This window comes from Balaenoptera borealis, assembly GCF_965194805.1.
Source record: "Balaenoptera borealis genome assembly, chromosome: 3".
In the NCBI taxonomy this organism is placed as follows: Eukaryota; Metazoa; Chordata; class Mammalia; order Artiodactyla; family Balaenopteridae; genus Balaenoptera; species Balaenoptera borealis.
The window spans coordinates 121,164,369-121,183,915 of record NC_138866.1 but is presented as its reverse complement, the minus strand read 5'-3'; the positions used below and the strand labels follow the sequence as shown (position 1 = coordinate 121,183,915).

At 53.9% G+C, this 19,547-nt stretch overlaps 1 long non-coding RNA gene across 1 annotated transcript in view; it reads left to right on the top strand.

Annotated features, from left to right (window-relative positions):
• LOC309626338 overlaps positions 1–18,700 on the top strand; it is a 131,022-nt gene extending 112,322 nt beyond the window's left edge. The window contains exon 7 of the long non-coding RNA XR_014243116.1: positions 15,188–18,700. This is a non-coding gene — a long non-coding RNA (uncharacterized lncRNA). The remainder of the gene's footprint in view (positions 1–15,187) is intronic.
• Positions 18,701–19,547: the final 847 nt, after the last annotated feature.

Genomic DNA, 19,547 nt, shown 5'->3' with positions numbered 1-19,547 from the left:
CTGGTTACTCCCAGTTGGGTCCCATCTCCTAAAGGATGTTGCAGCTCTGAACTTCAAATCACACAGAGACACGTAGTAGGCTGTGGTTTCCGTGTGTGTGTGTGTGTGTGTGTGTGTGTGTGTGTGTGTGTGCGCGCGTGCGTTGGAGGGCGCTCCCCTTGGAGCTGAGCTGGGATGAACCCCCATAGGTGCTGAGCAGCGACCAGCACAGGCCGACTGCTCCATCTTAAATGAGGAGCCGATTAATTTTCCCAGCAAAGCTTCCCTCAGTGGACACGCTGAGGATGTGCTAAGGGAGGCTGACTGGCCCATTGGAGGAGGGAACTGCCAGGAAATAAACAGTGAGCACGGCTATTATTACTTTTTTTGTTTTTAATTTATTCCCTGCTTAGCTTCTGATAGGCTCCAAGATGACTAAATAAACCCAGGAATTGACTCCCCACTCCCCAAAACTCCATCTTCAGCAAGGGAGAGCTCGGTCTGCGGCATAAATTAGCAGAAGCCCGAGTGTAAAAATATGATTCTGTGAACAAACAAAAGCCTCCAGTCATGAGACCAGCAGCGGCTGAATTGTTCCCACTGCCACCGGCTCTGTTTCCAAGCAATTAAAGGCAGAGGGAGAAGAGACGGGCGGGCCACCCCGGCGGGGCCAGTAGGGAGGCAGGCGGCAGGGGCAGACCCCAGGGCTCTGCTGCAGCCCACAAGACCCTTGGAGCTGCTGCTGGGGCTGGCCTGGCAGGCAGGAGACCTGGTCTGTCTGGCCTCAGGCTCCGAGGGACCTCCAGGCATGGTTTTTGCCTACTGGCCTCAGTTTCTTCATCTTTAAAATGAGCATAATTTAAAAAAAAAAAGGTTGGGGGGGAGTTCCCTGGCAGTCCAGTGGTTAAGACTCTGCATTCCCAATGCAGGGTACCCGGGTTTGATCCCTGGTCGGGGAATTGGGATCCCACATGCCACATGGCATGGCCAAAAAATTAAAAAATAATAATTAAAAAAATGAGCATAATAACTCCTGGTGGCTTTCTCACAGACATGCCATCAGGAGCAGACACAATAAAGGGAGGGTGTGAAAGGGTTTGAGGAAAGGCAGAGGTACGTCAGGGGTGACTGCTGGGCCTTGTAGCAAGCCAAGGGGCTGCCCGGTAGGGTGCATCCCACCAGAGACCCCCCTTCCTGTTCACAGTCCCACTCACGCCCAGACTAGAGACCTCAAAAGTGAGGCTCAAGGAGGTTGGGTCTGGCCCAAGGTCAATTTCTGGAAATCGAGCCGTGTCAGCCAGACATAGACGCCAGCGGCCTCCCACTCCCCCTTATAGTCAGAGCCAGAGTGCTGAGGCCGGGGGGCGAGCTGGTGTGGGCTACCTGGGCCTGGTTCACCCGGCTGATCTCCGTGGCAGACTGGGCAGCCCACAGCACGGCACCTGCCAGGTCGGTTTAGGCTAAGACCACCCTCATCAGAGCCCAAAGGCATCAGTTCTCTGGCCTCGTGCAGTCAGATTCTGACCACTCAGATCCTAAAAGTGCCCATTATGAGCAAGGGCACTGGGGACCCTGGGATGGTAAGACATGATCTCTGTCTCCCAAGGGCTCCCAGACTGGTGCTGGTGACAGACTCACGGGCTACCTTCATGACCAGCATTGGATGGCACTTCCCCTGCCCAAATTGCCACATCAGAGACTCCAGAAATGCTAGAGGACAGAGCCAACCTTCTCTGTGCACGGACTCAGGGGCACGGGCTTGTCCTGCTCTCTCGGGCCTGTCCTCGGGCTCCGGATCCACGGAGCCTCCTCTCTGTGGAGCGTGGCAGTGAAGAGACAGGCACGCATACCCTCCTGGAGTTTACGTTCAAGTGAGGCCAGATAAGCATTAAGCAAAACGTAGTATAGGATGGTGGTAGGTGCAATGGAGAAAAATAAAGCAAGAAAGGGGGTTCGGTTTTCAATCAGGTGGTCTAACTTAATCCTTAAAATAGCCCTCATTTGACAGCTGAGGAAACTGAGACTGAAAAGGTAAGTAACTCGCCCAAGGTTAGACAGTGAGGAAGGGAGGAGCTAGGATTTAAACCAGAATGTTCTGATGGGGGAGCTCTGCTCTAAACTACCAGGCAACCATGACTCCAAATGACCCCACAGCAGACAGAAAGCTATCTGGATGGAGGCTCCAGCAAGGAAGCTAACGGACTGAGGAGTTCTGTTTATTCTGTGCAGTCAGGAGGGCTTCTCATAGGAGGAGGAACCATTTGAGGCTGGAGGGGAGAAGACCCTGCTGTCCCCATCAGAGGCTGCACTGAGCCTGGGGGAGGGTGCTGGTACAGGCGGAGGCTGCCTCTGTTTCCCTGCCGACCAGCCTCCCCTCTGCCCGGACGACCTGCCACATTCTCTACCCAACCCCGGCCGGCCTTCCAGAGCCAACCTGGCTTGGGAGGCAGGCAGAGATGAGAATCCCTCCTGTGCCAGAGTCTATGGCAGGCCCACAGCCAGCCCGGGACTGTGGCTCCTCCTGGTTGCCTGACATGCAAGAGAGGAACCTCCAGCCCTGCGCTCTGGGCAGCAGCCTGTTGGCCCAGCAGAAAGGCTGCTGGGGGAAATTTGGGTGAAAAAATAGAGAGTGAGAGAATTGTTTTTTTTTTTTTCAGCTACACAGTCATAAACATAAACTGGAAGATACATCTCTTCCTTTATGGGAGACAATCAAAAACACAATACAAGTTTATAGAGGGAATGTGTCTTTCTTACACGGGATGTTTTCCCCCAAACATTTGGCGGCCTGAAACCACTTCATTCCAGAGATAAGTAATCAAGTGGAAGAGAAAGGGTGGGGTAGGAAGAGAGAACCCAGGGTTTTATGAGCCAGAGGCCCTAGTCAGTTAGGAAGAGGTGGCTCTCCCTCCATTTCTCGCTCCCCTGGAGGCCCAGTGCAGTCTGAGCTGAGCCCAGGGTCCCGGAGTCAACCTTTGGCAGTCAAGAGTCTGGGTCATCACCACACTAATTCTTTCAGTGCAGCTTCCTTGGGCAGCTCCTCTGGGCCAGGCCTGGTGCTGGGAGCCGAGGACAGACAGATCAGACCCGCTCCTCACCCTTGAGAAGCCAGCCAGCCGAGAAAAAAAGGATATGTACACCACTGATGCTGACCACAGGCAAAATGAATTCAGAGGATGTGGAGGTCTTGTCCTTCCCCTCCTCCTAAGTCTTTTCTTCGTCTCTCTCCACTGCACTCCAGGACACCCAGCTAGGCACCTGCCAGGAACTGCTCCATAGAGCTTGCCCTCTGGATCCCTGAGGCAGGGGCTTCTTTGGCAGCAGCGGTGCCCAGAATTTGGTGTCTCCGAACGTAACGCACCTAATCCCGCTGCAGCAGAAGCCAATTCTGGCTCGGCCGCATTTAGGAGTGGGCAGTTCTATGCCAGCTCAGTGTCCACCTCAAGCACCTGCTGTCAGTCTTTCCACTTTCTTTCTGATGCCACAAGAGCCTGCTGGACTCTTGAGCAAGTGCCATCCGGGCAGGCAGAGGAGTGAACACCCCTCTGGGGCAACCCCCCAGCCAATGGGGGATGGGAGCCAGTGGATAACTGTTCCAGCCTTCCATCTTTTCGGCAGACAGTTGGAGAGGTCTCAGGGGAGTAGAGCCCCAAACCCCACCTTGGCTTCTCTGCTAATGCTCCTTTATATCAGCTTTTCTGCCTTTCCCCCTCTCTCTTTCCCCACTCCCCTACTCCTGCTTCCTGAGATTCCCTCCCAAATACACCACAAGCACCCAAGTCCTGGTCTCAAGTTTTGCTTTCAAAGGAACTCAAACTAAGAAAGCCTCTCTAACTCTCACTTCCATACTCCCCAACATACAATCTCTCTGGCCTGCCAAGCGCCTCTAGAATTGCTCAAGACACATAGATCCTCAGGGCAAAGGAGCAGAGCCCAGTCTCGGCCGGGGCAGAGAGGACAGTGGGCCCTCCTCCCAGAAGCTGTCCCTGCCTCCTCTTCACCCTGACCAGAGAGTGAGGCTGGGGGCCCAATGGATGGATGTGGGGTGGGGCTCAGCTCCACCACCACCACCCATGGGACGTTGTGACCTTGGATGAGTCGCTTAACCTCCCCAGCCCCGTTTTTTCCGTCTGTCAAGTGAAGATAATAACACCACGTTGAAGAGCTGTGAGAACTAAATGAGATTGTGTGGAAGTAAGAAGCACGATCCAGACTGGAAAACATGAACCACTGTTTGTACGAATTTTGTCTCCCTAAACAGACTGCCAATTCCTTGAAGGCGAGGGCCTTCTTTATTTTTTCCTGTCTCCTCCACAGCACCAGCATGAAGCTGGTGCACAGGAGGCTCTCACTGAAAACTCCCTGGGTGGGGCGGGGGTGGGCCCCGGGCCCTGGCTCCTCTCAGACTGGCACTGCCGAAGGGCTGGGGGATGGCACCGGCTCTGAGCGTGCCCTGGACGGCACAGAGCTGGCCTGGCCCCCTGCCCGGGGCCAGCGGGAGGACAAGTGGCTTCCCAATCTGGGAATGGAGGGGGAGCTGGCCAGAACCCCAGAGATGTGGCACTAGCTGGCACAGCCAACCCCACCCTCATAAAAAATCCAGGATGACAGTGTTGGGGGCTTCCATCAGCCCTGGGATCTCTTTGAATAAAGGGAAAAAATTGGCCTCCACTCTGAGACCAACTGCATTCGACATCTGGCAGCTCAAAGTGAAGTGACTCATGCAATCCTGAGACACAAGGAAGTGGGGGGAGGAGGGGGAGAAGGAGGAGAAGAAAATCACACAGAGGGAGGGAGGGTACGCGGGCGATGCGATGCGTCCCCAGACAAAAGACTCAGCCGCCAGGGTGGAAAGCAAAGGCTGGTCCTGTGTCCATATGGCCGATGAGGAACTGTCTAGCCTTTGTTCTGCTCACCCAGCCTTGGGCCTGGTGTCAGAACCTCTGGCACCAGGCACTGCTGACCTAAAGAGACACAGATTCTGACGAGCCCAGGCAGGATATGGAGTGAAGCTACAGGTAGTGAGCAGCCTGTCACTGGAGGCATGTAAGAGAAGCTGGGTAGGGGTGTGTTAAAGGCTCTGGCCTAATAACCACACGTGCTTGTCTGACCCAGAGATGATCCACGAAGGGCTGGGGAGGGGGCTGATCTGGGGGGTGGATGAAGTCATGGAGGTTAAGGGGCACCTAATCTCATGCCTAAAGCCTGGTCGTCCCACTCCAGGAGAAGAAGCCATCTCTCTGCCATTCAGGTGACGAGGGCAGGCAGGACGGAGTGGAGGGGCCCTGCTTTGGCTTCCCCTGGAGACCAGAGCTTAGTGGCCTTCTCCTCTCCAGCATGATTGCTCTGGGGGAGGGGGAAGGGGGAAGGATCGAAGAGCAGCCTGTGATACACTCATCACCTCGGGGAGCTCAGAGCATGGCAGGGGAGGAGCACAGGCCTGTGGAAGATAGAGGAAGAAATCCCGATTTCACACAGTCCCATCATTTCAGCAGAACAGACTCAGGCTGAGAGGCACTCAAGGAAGTGAGAGGTTGGCAGGTGGGGGCGATCTTGGAAGAATTCTTGGAGGAAGCAGAGCCTGGGGCTGGGTCCAACCACAGATAAAGGTCCAGCCAATACAAGGGAGATTTGGAGAGATAGAAAGGAAGGGGGAGGTCATTCCTGGTGCGGGGGCTGCTGAGCAAAAGTGTGGACTGAAAAAGAGTTTTGCCTGCGAGGGGCCAAAGCAAGCAGTCAGGGGCCAGGAGGTCCGCCTCTGTCCTTTCTAGGCCTTAGTTTATGCCTCTCTCGAGGATCTATGTTTTCAGGGTTCCTCCTGGATGGTTGGAAACATCAGACAATGTTTCCTGCCTGCTGTTCCCCTGGGAGGGCCACACACCAGCAGAAGGAGGTGGGGAGGCCGGCGAGCTGCCCTTCCCTCCCCGGACCTCCTATTTCCCACGAGCACAAGGTGTGTTGGGCCACCTGATCTGTGAAGGCCCTTTTAGCCCAACTATTCCCAGATTCTCAGGTCCCGCACTCTGAGAGCTCCACACTCTCACAGGCTTGGAGTCCCACGCAGTCCATCCCCAGCCTCCTCCTCGGCCCAGCCACATCCCCACATGGTCCAGGCCACTCCTGGGCAAGGGGAGAGGCAGATGGGGAAACTGAGGCTCAGACCAGGCACATGCCTTACTCCAGATAAATATCGAGCTGCTTGTGGAACGGGGGGCCAGATCTCACGTCTGTCTCCCCCTCCAAGTGGATGAGATACAGGTGGCTGGGCAGAATGCACGAGTGAGTCTAGCCAAGGATACTAGTGGCACTGACAGCCCCTGTGGGTCACAGTGTTGGCCTCTAGAGGTCAAGCGGCCAGGGTGGGAGAAGGGGCGGCCCCTCCTTCCTATAGTTAGGAGGTCCCACCACCCAGAAGGAGCCCCAGGGCAGCTACTCACTCCCCAAAACTAGTGCTGTCAAAGATGCTAATTGCTTCCAACTAGGGTGACCAACTCATAGCTTGCCTGAGGCTTTCCTTGTTTTAGCACCAGAAGTCCCACATTCCAGGGAACTCCTCAGTTTCAGGCAAACCTGGACAATTGGTCAGCCCGCTTCCAAGTTGCCCTGTATCCACCAGCCCAGCTGAGTACAGTTTCGGCTCTAATCTCTACTCAGTCACCTAGGCCACCTCTGCTGGTCCTGGGCCTCCCTGGAAAGAGCCCTGGTCTCCTGTGAGGGTCCCCAGAGGCCTTCTACCCCAGAAAGCTCCTGCTTCTGGGCGCTGCTCCAGTAGAGGGCTATAATTGGCCAGATGGAGCCTGCGGCTCTGTCCTGTCGGGACCTCTATGGCCATAATGAGATACTGACAAATGGGACTTTTCAAGTAGCCCTCCCCAGAGGACAGGCCAAAGTGCCAGCCTCTGGTCACCAAAGGGGTAGCCCAGGGCCCGAGGTGGAACTACTCTGCCACGGCATCCTCGGGTAACTGGTCAGAGTGCCCAGCCAGGCTCGGCCTGCCCTCTGGCCACCTCCTCTGCTGGCTCAGTGCCCAGCCCAGCAGGGGCCGAGCATCTCTAACTGGGTCACCCCCACCCCCACCCCCACCATCATGCCTTCACTAGTGATAGTGTTTCAGCTGCAATTAAGAATTTCAAGTTGCAATTAAAAATTAATTGGAAACCGTAGGTTGTTTATGTCTCTCTGACCTCCATCACCTGGCTGGGGGCGGGGGTGTGGAGGAGGAAGGACAGGTGAGAGAGGAAGGCTTTTCAGAGCAGTTAGCCGTGGGAGGAAGGGCCTCTGAGCTGGCCTAAGTTGCACTGGAGCAGATTTCTCCTCGAGGCTGAAAGGAATGACATCAACCTGTGGGCCTTGAATGCCACCGTCCCTGGGTTCTTTGAGAGCCCAGAGCACGGGGGTCTGTGGATGGAAGAGAAGAGAGAGTGGAAGAAACGCACGTAAGGGAACAGGTGGCAGAGCCAGGACTGGAGGTAAAGGTTGGGGTGTCCTGAGTTCATGGTTGCTTCCTCGAGTCCCTGACCTGAGGGCAAGGAAGTGGGACCAGGTAGGTTAACTTCCTCAGAGCCCCACAGAGAGGCGCCAGGTGCAGAGTGAGAAGTATGAAGACTTCTGGTATCTCTGAAATGGCCCACATACTCTCTGGCCCTGGGTCCCACTGGCCAGACCCATGGGTGAGGTTCTCCCACATGCTCTTAGGCAAAAGGACTGAATTCACATTCCTTGGTCTCCCACCAGGGCTGGGTCTGTGATCTCTGTACTTTCAGATGAGGGCATTCCTCCCATTCAGTTCCCTGCGGACACAGAGATCAAGGTCCCTTTAGCATTGTGTTATCTTAGTCTCTGCCCTCAGGTGGCCTCTGTCCCCCCTGCATCTCTCCTTCTCAAGGCTTGCTGCCCCCAGCTGGTCCTTCCAGGTCCAGGGTTCCCTCTTCCTCCAGGAAATCCCCTCTAGTTCCTACAGGCTGCTGCCTTCTCTGAGATCCAGAGCACTTCCTGTCTACGACCCTCCATGGACCCAGATTTTATCCCATCTGTACTGGTAATAAACCAGGCTGTGTGAGTCTATTTTCCCCTAGGACTTGGCAAGGGCAGGTCCTAGGTTCTCTTCTATTCCATGATGCAGAAATTTGATCTAACAGCACTAGAAGCAAAAAGACTGTCAATAAAGCCAATTATAGATGCCAGATCATGGGTTTGCACCCTCAAGGCTCCAGAAACAGTGAGCCACAGTGACTAAAACCTGGGGTGGTAGACTAAGGAGATGGTTGAACTCCTTTCTTAGAGAATGTCTGTGACTGCTTCTCCCGCACTGAAATTTTGTGCAAAATAATGTGTGTGTGTATGTATGTACCCACATGTGCCCATGCCTGCTTACAGATACATGTGCCTGTGGAGTGGGGTCCCATCTTTTATCACATTCTCAAAGGGGTCAGTGTATTAGTTAGGATTTGCATTCAGCTGCTAATAACAGAAACAGTGGCTTAAGCAAATTAGAGGTTCATTCTCTCAAATGAGACATCTGGATTTAAGCAGTCCAAGGTGGTGTTGTAGGTCCCTCATGATCAGGGATCTGTGTTCCTTCTATCTTTTGACCCACTATCCTTACCATATAGCATTCATCTTCAAGGGTCCAAAATGGCTACTTGAGCTCCAACCATCACATCCACATTCCAGGCAAGAAACAGAAATCAGGCGGATAGTGTAAAAGGGCATGTGTCATCTGTCTATCTTCCCCTTAAGGAATATTCCAGCCGTCCACACTACAACTTCTGCTTATATGTCATTGGTGACCTCTAGGTGCAAGGGAGGGTGGGAAATGTAGTCTTGCAGCTGGGTATCTTGCTACCTGGAATAAAACGGAGGTTCTGTTACTAAGAAAAAAGGGAGAGAATGGGTATTGGGAGTGCAATAAGTGGGCCGTGTCACATCCAGCAACCCCAACAAGCCAAATAAGCCCCAAGACCTTGAGGCTGGTGTGGGCCAAGATGTTATGTCTTTCAGGAAGGAGAGGGACTCCACATAGGTCCAGGGCCACGCCTGAGGCACCACCTCCCTGTTCACAAAGAGTAGGAGGCCAAAGGTTACTTGAGCAGGTGCTTGGCAGAGCTGCCTCTTAGCTGGAGTTTATGGCTATGCAGGAGAGAGTGGGAGGAGGATTGGCCAGGTGAGGCCTGGGCCCTGAGATAGGGAGACAGATCAGGGACTTAATTATTTCATTCTTGTATTTGCTGTTTCATTTTGCATCTAAATTGCAGGCCTCCAAACTACCCTTCTATGAGGTGGCGGGCACCACGACTGCCCCCCTTCCTCAATTCTTTTCTAATGAAACACCTTTGCCTGCCTCTAGCTCCTGCCAGGAGAGGTACAGGATGCTGCCCAGAGCCTGCAATCACCCTGCTGTTTTAATTAGGAAAGAGGTATCTTCTGAGGTTGTCCATAGTAAGGCTGGTAATTAGGGAGCAAAGCAACTGCCTGCTTTTTCAAAACTGACTTGGATACCTTGGAAGGGACTGCCTTGACCAGTGCTGTTTGGAGTCTCATTAACAAACTTGTTTTGAGCACTTAAGACTCTCCCCATCCCATCCCCAAAGACACAAGTAATTACAAATGTGCTAAAATTTTGAAGGAGAATGCAGGATGGAAGGGGACCAGCCATAACTTGACGGATCGACCAGTGGGAGAGATGGAGGAGGAGGAGCCCTCAGCCCCTCTCCTGGAGATCTAGGCCAAGGAGAAACAGGGCTCAGCCTCATGGGACAGTAATAGAAGAACATTCATTCAACCAATGTTTACTGAGCACCTGCTGTGTGTCAGGCTCAGTTCTAGGCCTGGGGATGCCTCAGTGAATAAAGCAAAGACCTGCCGTTATGGAGCATACACTCTAGCTGGCAGAGACAGACAGTAAACAATTGAGCAATTCAGTAAAAGTGCTATAGAGAAATGAAGCAGGCTAAGGAAATATGGAGGGATGGAGGGGAGGGGGTGGGAACGTTGCTCTGTGCTACTGGCTGATCAGAAACCGTGCCATTTGAGATGAGATGGAAAAGCAGTCATGGAGTAAGTCTTCAGAGTCATCTAGGCATAAGGGCTATAACAAGCAGAAGAAACCACAAGTGCAAAGGCCCAGAGGTGTGGGTGCGCCCAGCATTTGCTGAGAAGCAGCAAGGAGACCGGTGTGGCTGGAACAGAATGAGGGAAGAGGAAAGGAAAAGGAGGGGAGGTCAGGTTGGTAAGGAGAGACAGGTCATCGAGGGCCTTAAAGGCCACAGTGAGGACACAGGGTGTTGAGCCTACTGCAGTGTGGAGAGTAGGCTGGAGAGGGCAAGGGGAGGAGCTGGGAGACTGGTTGGGAAAATATTATAACAATCACAGGAGGTAGTGAGTGTTTTGGTCAAAACTGTCAGGTATATTTGATTTATAAAAAACATGAAATGGTCTATGCATGAAAAATTTACTGGCTCACATAAAAGAGTAAGTTTCAGGAATAGCTGAATCAGTGGCTCAGCTGAGGTCATCGGGAATCCATATGATTTCCTCCGTGCCACCTCCCCTTGTGATGGCAAATAGTCCCCAGTAGTTCCCAATTTATCAACTTAGCAATTGCAATGGAGGGCACCTCTTTCTCAATGGTTCCTGCAAGAGTCCCAGAGCAGGATCTCGTTGGCCCAGGATGGATCATGTGACCACCACTGTGACTCTAATTGGCTAGGCCCGAGTGATGTGCCCATTCTTAGAAGCATAGGGATGAGGTCAACTCCACCCAGACCTCATAGACTGAAGTGAGAGAAGGGAAGTTTCACAAAAGGAAAAGATGGCTATGGTTTCCAGAAGAAGGGGGGAACTGATGGTGGGAGAGCAAAAACAACAGGTTCGCTTTACATGGCATACACAGAACAGAGCCAGGCTGGGGGCACAGCTGTTATTAGAGGAAAGAAAGGGAAGGAAAGAGAAGGAGAGGGAGGGAGGGAGGAAGATTCAAACCTAGAGGACTTGTTCCAGGGGGTGATTAAGGAGAAAAGGGCCATCAGCGACGGCCTCCTGGAAGAGGAGGGACTGATCAGAGGCAGGAGAGGACTTTGCGTTTGGGCAGGGAAGGGCCGGACCGATCCATTGCGCAAGCAGGCTCAGAGCCTGGGGGGCTAACTGCAGCAAGAAGACACCGAGTAGACAGGGTGAGCCTGCCTGTGCCTACCGCATGCCCTTGGAATATGTCCCACCAACGGCCTCCCTGGCCACCTTTCTATTTGTGGAGCAGTAGGCAGTCATCACACCCCATGTTAGACACGGCTGCTGTTCTAAATGGATTCTTGCAAATGATTTAATCACCCACATTAGCACTCCCTGGCTCCCACGTGGGGGCCCCGGAGCATCCCCTCTCACATCAGCCCTGGCAGAAGCTTTTCTGCAGGGGCTGCTGCCCAAATCACTGCAATTGACGCAGGCCGCAGGTACATGAAGTGGTCTCCAAAGTACTGTTCCTGCCCCCCGGCGGCGGGGCACAAAAGGATTCACCGGAGTGTGAAAAGAAAGTTATAGAACTTCTATTTATATTTGATTTTTTAAATCTGATCCTTTTAAAATTACTATTTTGTATCCATTTTATAACAAACAGAATACATTAGCACAGAAATACAAACATATAATTTACGAATGAATTAATATCTGTATATACTGGAGGTGTCCTTAAATTTTTTACTGATAGGAGTGGGCTGTCAGAAACATTTGGGGTCTACTAGTGCAGATAATAATAGCTAACAATTATGCGGAACTTGCCACGTTCTAGGTCCTGTGCCCAGTGCTCGTCTACTCCCCCCAGCAGCCCATTCTTACAAATAAGGAAACTGGAGCACAGAGAGGTTAAGTAACTCGCTCCAGGCTACTCAGCCTGGAAGATGCAGGGCTGGGATTGTCCCCAGTGTTCTTGCTTGGAATCCATGATGCTTTTCTGATTAGACTGGGGTCTTGGGACAGGAAGAGGGGATCTGGGATTACTGAGTATATCCTTTGTTTCTGAGAAGATAGCCACTAAGCCACCCAAGATCAGTGGTCCAGGTCCCAAAGGAGCCCCCCAGGGCCAGCGCATTCCTGCCTCTCATAGCTCTCTTGCCAACCCACCTGTGTCATCCCCATCACCCCAATTGGATTTCAGCCCTTTTCTCCTCTTGGAAAATGGAGAGGAGATATCAGTTTTGTTGGCTGGAGCAGGGAGGGCTGGCCGGTGGTTGGAATTCTGTCCTCTTAGAAAACATCCAAATGGAGGAGAGGGAGAGGAAAGAGGAAGCCAAAAAGAATGAAAGAGTCCTGGAGTCTTGTGATGGAGGGGCTGAGAAGCCGGCCAGGGGGCTGCTCCAAAGTGGGAAAGAGGATTGTGGAGCCCAGGCAGCAAGGGGGAGTGGGCATATGGGAAGAAACCAGCAAGCTGCCGTCTAGAAGCCTGGGGTCTTCAGCTCAGATCTGGCAACTGAAGGCGCCAGGGCTGCAGGGCTGATGTGTCCCGCAGAGAACACAGGCTGCAGCCAATCAGAGTTCCCCAGGCCTCGGAGAAAAGTCAAGGGTCATCAAAGGAGTGAGACACCTGCCCCGAAACCTTCCCTACCCCAAGCCTTCCTGCCTCCAGCTAAGGTCCCCAGGACTCAGTAGCTCTCTTGGCTAGGGCTGAGCAGGCGGGCTGGCCCTTTGACTCTCTGACCCTCCTCTGAATCAGGAGGACAGTGGTGGGGCCAGCCGTAGCGTGGTGAGCCCCGGAGACTCCTGTACAATGACGCAGACGTGTGTGTGGACGTGTGTATAACGGAGGCTAACGTTTCCTGACACAGTGTGCCAGGCTCAGAGCCAGCGGCTTTGCATCTCATTCAGCCTTCCCAGCCTACGAGGCACATATCCTTATCCTCATTTACAGGTGAGCAACTCAAGGCTTAGAGTCCAGGATGTTGCCCAAGTGAGAGTTGGCAAGTGGTGAGCCAGGATTTGGACCCAGCCTGTCTGATTCCACAGCCCCTTCTCTTAAGGATTACCTTACACTGTTCCCAGCAGGTAGTCCCAGAGCCCCTGGAACCTGGCTCTAAGGAAAGTCAAGTTCTGGAAACATTAGCTTTTGACAGCAGCCGCAGGCTGAATTCTGAACATGGTCACACCGCACCCCACACCCGGTCACCCTCTGAGCCCTGATGGATGACCACCACATTCAGAATAAGAGCCAACACCACCATTTGTTGAGCAGATCATCGCCGATGGACCCGTGAGACCTATACTGAGATCGCAACCTCCTCAGAAAGGATGTGGGATGTTCATGCCATGTGAGATGCTGATGGGACGTTGGGAGTTTGGATGGGGGCTCAGGATCCAGATGGAGTTCTTCCAGCCATCAAGCTCTGGATCTTGGAAGTCAGGCCCTGGGAGGCACCCCAGGCAGGCGGCTGGCAGGAAGGATGGCCAGGTTGGGGCAGAGCTGCCCAGAGTCTGAGGCTTCTGGCATGGCAGTGGGTGGCACAGCAGGAACATGGGCGGGGAGGGGGGCTGTGTCTGTCCAACTGAGTCCTGCCAGCTGGGAGCCTAGCCTACTTGATCAGAGAGAGAAGGGTCCCGAGAGCCCCACCCCAGGAACACTGGGCAGGTCTAGCAGGGAGAGGTACCCTCCTATGCTCCCCACAGGGCGTGGCCTTTACCTCTCCAGGCTAAGCCAAGTACATTTTCCAGGCTTCGTGCTTGCCCGAGCCTTCCAAACAGGATCTTAATCACTCTCCAGCACACCCTCCGATACTCCCAGATCCTCCCAGTGGCCCCTAGTGGCCCCTAGAAGGAGGGAGCTGGGCAGGGATGCCACTTCCTGTTTTCTGGATGAGGCATCTCGGGTCCAGAGAGGGAAAGTAGCCCATTCAAAGTCCCACCCCACTTCTCCAGGAAGCCTTTCTGATACCCCTGATCCTCCTAGAACTCTTCATCCTCCTCGCACAAGGGCCCAGGGCTTCTCCTTTCACAAAGCCATGTTCTGTCTTTAGAACTACGTAGGCCCAGATGTTGGAGAAAGTGATGGAATGAATGAATAAATGAACACATTCATTACTGGGTGGCTGGCTTGCTGCGTGGATGGGGTCTGTATTAACATCACAGATCCTCCAAAAGTTGTCTCCATCCCTCACCCTCCATAGGGGTCTGGCCTCTATTCCCCTCTCCCTCTTCACTGCTCATCCCCAGCTGTTGGTGGATGGGGTTGTTAAACACCTGTGTGACCTTGGGCAAGTCACTTGCCTCTCTGTACAGTTCCATCGTGGGAAATTAGGATTCCAATAGTGCCCACCTCACAGATTTGTGCATGTAAAGTAGCTTATAAGTGAGTGGGATCCAGCAAAGCACCTGGTACGTGCCTGGCCTTAGTAGATGGCCAATTCAGCTGAGTCCCAGTTCCTGCCCTCTGCTTACCATCTTCTCTATGACCTAGTTGGCCGGAGGTGGGGTGGGTTGTCCTTGCCTGGCCAAGGGATCCCTAAACCCCAATACCTTATTCCCACTGAATCCTCAGACCCCGCCCCTCCCTGCCAGCTCATTCCAGCCATATTTCTACTCAGTCTCTCCCCACCCCCCACCTTTGCTCTTGTAGTTGTTGGTTTAACGTGCACAATACAATTAGGAAAAATGGCTTTCCCATCAAACCCCCAACAACTTCCCCCTCCCCACCCCACCCCAGCATCACCAGGCCCCATTCACTGCCTCCCTCGGGGACCATGAAGTTTAATTTCAGGGAATAATTCCCTGTGTAACTCTCCTCTGTGGAGCCTCACACACACCCCAGAGAACCCTTGGGAGCCACGATGGGATTTTGTTGGGCAGGAAGACCCTGGAATCAGGGTCGGAGCACAGTGAGAGAGGGAGTCCACAGTCAGGACATTTCTACTGGGTAGCTCACTGTCTTGAGAAGGGCTTTCTCCAAAATAGAATCTAAGACCAGAACTTGGAGGCAGAACGTTTGAGCGCTGGAGAGCGAGCAGGGAAAGAGGAACAGTCAACATAAGGAGCACCCTCAAGGTCCTCACGGTAGGGAGGAGGCTCCCTTATGCCTTGACCCCTGAGAAGGGCACAGACAATCTTCAGAACTGTCTGCCTGAAAGGCAGGGAGCTGGAGCAGTTACGGGGTGGCTCCCGTCTCACCTTGGTTGAGGGTTGTCTGGGGATGTTAGGCTCCCCTGCACTTTCAGCCCGTGTTTGTTCACAGGTCAAGCGGGCTTCCCTGGCATTGTACAAGGCCCTGAGGCAGAAAGTGAACATCTCCGGGGTGTGCTCTAGTGGGAACATGGCCAGCATAGAGTGAGCCTGCGCTTACCCAGAACCCTGCACTACAGCTGTGGCTGAAACCAGAAATGAGCAGAGAAGACGTGCTGGGCACAGAGAGATCCGCTATGCTGGGCAGTGCCTCCCTGCTTCCTTTTGTTGGAGACCCTACAGCAGTGGAGATGACAGCCTTCCTCAACTGGAACCATCCTGCACACTCACTCGTTCATTTCACAAACACTTCTGGAGGCATACTGAGTGCCAGGTCCTGTGCTGGGTGCTGGAATCATGGAGGTGAATCAGGTATGGATCCTTCCCTCAAGGACTTCTCAGGCTAGGGGAGGAGGCAGAGCCAAACCTAAGTGATGCCACAGAGGTTTGGGAAAGTGGGAGCACAGAGGAGGGAGTTAGCTAGGAAGAGTCAGGGAGGGCTTCACTGGGGAAGTGGTGTTTGAATTGAGCCTTGAAGGATAAGTAGGAGTTCAGCAAGCTGAGAAGTAGGCAAGGATTGTCTAGGTCTAGGGCCTGCCCACAGCACACCCCGTAAAAGGTCAGCAGAGCACCTTTCTAAAATCCACATCAATCCCTTTAAGCGTTCCTGCCCAGCTCTGTCTGCTCTCCCACCCCAGTGTGGCCTGGGCTGGGAACTCAGATTTAGCACTGGAGGAGGCCCCCTCCTGGACCTGAGCCACCTCTCTGGGTCCCTTTCAGAACCTGGGTCCTGCCTATGCCTGTACATCCCAGGGCCTGGATCTCAGCCTGTGCCAACCCTCACCCCCATCACCTACCAGGTCTCCCTGATGCCACCTTGTGGCTCACCAGGTCACCAAGGCCACCAGCCCCATGAACACAGTGGGGAGGCAAAAGACCTTGGGGCTGGAGTCCTGGGGTGCACACACCTGGATTTGGATCCTGGCACCACAGTTGCAAGATCTGGGGCAAAGTGCCACCTTCTGTGAGTTCATTTCCATGGGCTCATCTCTAGCTACAAGCGATAACTAGAGGCAGGAAGCACCTCGGGCACAGGAGGGGTGGGGGAAAGGCAGGTGTTACCCTTAAGTGGACTGTTATTTATTTGCATGGGGAGATTGGGAAGGGGCAACGTCCCACTCACAGACCCTGAGCTGTAGAACCTACCCAGCCGCCAGGGGACTTGCTGGGCGCAGGGCTGGATCCCAGAGCTGGGTACTAGGAGGCTAGGCTGGAAAAGACCCTAGAGACCCTGGCCCTGTGCCCAGGGCCCAGGCTTGGGGTGGGTTTCCTACCATGGGCAATTTCCCCTTCAAGCTATTTCTAAACTCTCTCACATTAGCATGAGAATGGGGCGCCGGCTGGGATCTGAGGGTTCAAAGGTATTTGTATTCCAAAGCGTTCCCTCTGTTCCCTCAAAGTCATCGCTATCTGAGCTGGGAGGCTGGGCTGGGATCCAGAGGCCACTGCAGGGCAGGCAAGGGGAGAGGGGCGCCTGCCAGAGGGGAGCTGCCCTGGGCTCCAGGCCCTCTGCCACCTTCCCTTCCAAGGCCCTTGCCTGGCCTTTCTCTGGTTTCCCTGAAGGCCCCACAAATCCAGCCCAAGCTATTCTCACCTCCCCCATCCCCCACCCCCAGTGTGAGCCTTGGTTGTGTGCGGTGCTTTTTAGTTTGAAAAGGCGTATTCCACATAATAAGTGCTTTGATTTGTTTTTGCCTCAACCTTTTATTTCTTTGACATTTTCAGTCCTGTACCATTAACAAGAGGAGTCTGAGGTTTGTATGCTTATTACAAGGAAGCCTGGAATTTTTTAAGGTTGAGAAACACTGCCCAATGGGATTAATAATACCAACCATAATAATACCTAACGTTTGTGAGCATTTGCACTTTGCCAGGCTTTATGCTAAGCAGTTTCCATATATTATCTTTTTTAATCCTCATCATGACCCCCTATGTAATACTGTTACAATCCCCATTTTACTGATGAGGCCACTAAGGCTTAAGGGTAGAGTGACTTGCCCAGGATCATAAAACCAGTCAATGGCAGAATGGACCCTGTACCCAAGTAGCCCCAAACGCCCACTCCTCCAACTGCCTCTCTGGAACGGAGTAGCACTAAGGGATGGGGGCTCAGGCACCAGGATGGGAGTGGGCACAATTCCAGGCAGAAGTTCTCCCTCAGGCCCCTCTCCACCCATCCTGCTCTGGAGGTGCCTGGTGCTAGGAGGACTGGCTGGCCTCAGGCTCATCAACACCCTCCCAACCTTGTGTGCAGCCCTGGAGCTCAGAGCACACAGTTAGGGCCTCTCCTTTGGGCTGAGCTCGGTGACATGTCCGAGGGAAGGGCAGAGGAGTGCCCCCAGCTCGAGGTACAGCATCCAGTGCCACTCACGGGAAACAATCCAGGGTGCTGGGTCTGCCTTGCAAGGATGCTCTCTACTCATGTGCCCGACTCCCTCTCGTCTTGTCATTCTTGCCTTGACACGCTTGACACCTTCTATTTCCCCTCCCCTTCCCCTCCTCCCTGCCCACTTCAAGCCAAGAGCACGATGAGTGCTGGGGCCACTGGACAGAAGAAAGCTGCAGGTCCCACCAGGCCCCAAGGGAGGCAGGCCCATGACCCGCCCAGTCTCTCCTCTGAGAAACTTGTCCCTTGCTTCCTGTTCCAGCAGGATTCCATCATACAAACCAGAAACCCTCATGTCTGGCTTTGTCATTTCCTCCTCCAAAGGGCCCCAGGATCTAGGACATCCTGACCGCTCCTTCCATATTGGGTAGGAGCACTTGTTGCGATACCCCCCCCAGGAAGTGCTAATGGAAGATTCCAGGCACCGAGCAGTCCCTGTGATCTGGACATCCCACGAGGGCCATGGCTGCCCGGATCCTACTGCAGACCAGGGTACAAGGTCTTCACTTGAGTCCAAGGAGGCTGAAGGTGGGAGTCGGGGCAGGCTGGGGAAGGGATGGGGAGAGGCGCTGGGGAGGAAGGACCTCACCATGCTTTTCATCTGCTCCTCATTATCCTCTGCCTGAGAAGGTAATTAAGTCTTCCTCCCATCAAAGGCTGAGGGCTGGCTTCACCCCAAGGCCTAGCTCGCATGGAAGGGAGATAATGAGCGCTCTCACCGGGGCTGGGGAGCGGGTAGGAGCCCAGCCCAGGCCCTGCCCCCACCCCATCACACACACATCTCCAGGAGGCTGGTCTGCTGCCCAGGGCTGAGGAGGAAAGCTCCCAGGGTGTTCTGATGGCCAAGGGGGCAAACTATGTTGTCCTGGGCCTTGAGGTTCGGGATGAGGCCACGGAGGAGCCCAGGAGGAGGGAGAGATGCCCCCAAGTCACTCTTCTAATTCAGCAGAGCACAGGACAGGGACCAAGGGTGCTCCGGGAGCTCAGAAAGGGGAGCCACAGATTCCCATCAGCAGAGTGATGAATGAAGAGGCTGAAGCAGCTCCCTCTGCTTGAGCCCTCGGACCTGGGCTGCCCACTGTGCTGGGCCCGGGGAAGCGGTATCTCCTTTAGTGAAAGCCGCACCATGCCCTTTCTGAAGCAGATTCTTGTCGTTCCCTCATTTTCTTCCAGAGGTACAATCTGAAGCTTGGAGAGGTTAAATAATTTGCCCCAATTACAGAGGAAATCTTCCTGGAGGAGTGGCCTTTGAAGGATGGGAGGATGGCAGGAAGGCCAATGTGAGGATGGAGGGGAGGGCAGCTGCGCAGTGGTGCTGAGACAGTGGAGTGTCCCGTCAGGCTGAGCCTAGTGACATGGGGAGGGCAGGCAGAGGGAAGGGTGACAGCAGGGGCTGCAGCTGATAGGGAACCACCGAGTGTTCAGGAGCAGAAAAGTAACAGGAACAGGCCTTCGGAACGGTGTTGTTGGGTGGAGAGAAGGGGCCAGTATGTAGCAGTGCCAGGAGCCTAACCTTGACCTCAAAAGCCCACATTCCTGACTTTCCTACGACAGGGAGGGGGTTCCTGAAGCCCAGCACAGGAGACTCTGACCAGGGATAAGGTGGAGGCCTGTGCCATGACCTCAGGCAGCCAGCTGCCCTGACTCTTGACCTGGTACGATAGGAATCAGCCACACCTCTCTGAGCCTCCGTTTCCTCACCTGTGGAATGAGATAATGATGATGTCCACCTCACGGGGCTGGAGAGGATTAAGTGACATAATGTTTGTGCCATAACAGACCTGCTGTGGTTGCCGCAGGTTTCTTCCAGCCAGAGAAGGGCCTGGACATGTTCCCTGCCTTTTGAGGGATTTTCAAATCTCAGGGATGTGCACGTTTAATAGGCGGGTTTCAGGCAGACCTCCAGCTTTCAAGTAGTAAGTACCTT